Below are 2,731 nucleotides of genomic sequence, written 5' to 3'. Positions count from 1 at the left end.
AAAAAAAAAAAAAAGAGAAGAAACTAAGATATATATTGTTATCTTGAGGCCAAAAAGTTTTACGTACAAAAATCTCTATGTCTAGTTTTCCCAGACAAACTGTAATACGTCTTTCAACTTTTAGCGAAAATAAACTCTGTTTAATAGCCTCGAAAGTCCCACTGAACAATGACTCATTTTGCTTCGCTGAAAGAGTGTTATGGCATCTGGGTCGTCGGTTCAAAGGCAATAAGAAGGATTACTGTAGCTATTTTTTCTTAGTTTTCTTTTCCGCTGTTGTTCTTGTATTGTCCTTTGTTAAGTTTGATTGATTTAGGTACGAAACTGACAACGTGGGTCGTGAGCCATATGGCAAAGTGTGACCCACAGGTCTGTTTATTTCGTTACCTTGTCTTAGCGTTTCATCTCGATTACGAAGTAATATCATACAGACCCATCACTCAAAATTTTCAGAAGGTTAATCCTTTACACTACTAACCCAGATATTCCCCACACACTCTCTCTTTCCCTCCCCCTCTCTCTCTTCTATGGCGTCTAACATCAACACCTATTCTCAGGCTCGCGATCCAACCTCTCATTCCTATCCAATATTCTCCAACCATATATCATCCACACGCAACCTAGACACCAAACGCAAAACCTTTCACAGGTTCCACGAATGGAGAACGTCTGCCCCACCCCAGTAATGAGGGCCATGTTAACCTTGTCTCTTTCAAAATAAAGTACACGGTACAACTCACATCAGAACAATTTCATCGCACAACACATTTCTTAAACACAGGTAGTACTCAGCTAGAGCCCTCACGGTTGCTCCTTATGGGATTTAGTATCATCAAAGATCTCTCCTGTCAAAACCGTATCCTTAACACAGCTAAGAGAATATCCCAAATATTGGCCCTTCAGAGCTGGAAAATATTCCTGATCTTCTGACTCACGATTGTAAGGTCGCGAGTTCGATACATTTCGGAAGTACCTGTAGAAAAAGGGTTTAGCCCTCAAGGACATTCATACTGACCTGATTGCTACATTAAAGGATGACGCCCCATCTTTGTCAACAGTGCAAAAGCAGGCAGCTGAATTTAAGAGGGAAAGGGGGAGTCTTGAAGATGACCCAAGGCTTAGATGTCTTGCAACTGTCACCACCGAGGAAAATATTGATCGTGTTCACCACATGCTGATGGATGACAGGTGATTAACTATAAATCAAAGTCAATACTATTAGTATGTCACGCAAGAGAGATAAGAATATTAGGTACAATGAATTTGACATGACGAAGGTTTCTGATAGATGGGTGCCATGTCTTCTGACATCTGATCACAAGCGCTTCAGGCTAATCTCATCACAGGAAAATCTGACATTTGGGCCAATTCAGCTGGTTCCATTGAATGTTTCCTAAGCCAGGATGAATGTTGGCTTCATCACTTTGAGCCAGAGACAAAGAGACAATCCACACCCTTCCTCTCCTGCTCCAAAGAAGGCCCAGTTCATTTCATCTGCAGGGAAGATGATGGACTCATGTTTTTGGGAAGCAAAAGGAAATGTGTTTAATGGCAATCTTCAAAAGGGTCACACCATCAATAAAGAATACTACGCCAACTTGTTGAGAACGAAAGGCTATCAAGACCAAACGCCCGGGAAGACTAACGAAAGAGGTCTTGTTCTACCAGGACAATGTTCTAGCACAAATCCTTGGCTTCAATGGCTGCTGTACATGACTGTCACTTTGAACTGGCTGACCACTCTCCATATTCTTCTGATTTGATCCCATCTGACTATCATCTGTTCCCCAAAAGGAAAAAAAAAAAACACGTAAATGGAAACCAGTATCACAGTGATGATGACGTCACATCTGCTTTTTGACCAACAGAATAAAAATTTCTTCACCAATGGAATACAGGAACTGCAACACTGATAAAAGTGTGTGGACCGCAGAGGGGACTATGTTGAAAAGTAAACCTCATTTGGTCATATTCCATGAAAGTATCTTGGTCAGCCTGTGAACTTATTAGCTGACCCCCGTAAATAGATGACACCACGTCTTTCCAACAAGTTCAACGCTTTATAATATTACTTTCCAATTTTGTCACAAGGTCAGCAATTTCGGAGTGGGAGGTAAATCGAATACATTCACCCCAGTGTTCAACTGGTACTTATTTTATCGATCGTGAAAGATCGACCAAAGCAGAATTTAAACTCAGAACATTCAGACGGACGAAATACCACTAAGCAATTTGCCCGGCGTGCTAACGATTCTGCTAGCTCAGTGCTTTAATCGTGTATAATATTACCAAGAAACTTGGCACCAGAGCAGACTCAACGTAGCGCCTGATAAATCCACCGTCTGCTGGTATACCAGCATCATCAGGGACCATCTAAGGCAGCCAACATTGAACAACATAAATATCGTGCACGCGCTCACACTGACACGCGCACAGACAGTCAGACAGAGAGACAGACACACAGAAATGTAACCCGGACTTTGCTGTCTCGAGTTCCGGAACGCATAGAGTCGGTCACCCAGTTTCCCTAACGTATCACGGAAATCCCAAAATTCCCCCCTCACCCTTGAAGTGGTCGTCGGTCTATCACAAGGTTACGGAGGTATTCCTTTTACAGCCGAATGGTCTGGAGCAACGTGATATGATGTGTTTTGCTCAAGGACACAACGCGCCGCCCGCTCCGGGAATTGAAATCACGATCTTGTAATCGTGAGTGCAACAACCTAACCAC

Source organism: Octopus bimaculoides, chromosome 25, assembly GCF_001194135.2.
Source record: "Octopus bimaculoides isolate UCB-OBI-ISO-001 chromosome 25, ASM119413v2, whole genome shotgun sequence".
NCBI classification, from domain to species: Eukaryota; Metazoa; Mollusca; class Cephalopoda; order Octopoda; family Octopodidae; genus Octopus; species Octopus bimaculoides.
The sequence above is the reverse complement of the archived record's forward strand: the minus strand, read 5'-3'. Positions refer to the sequence as shown.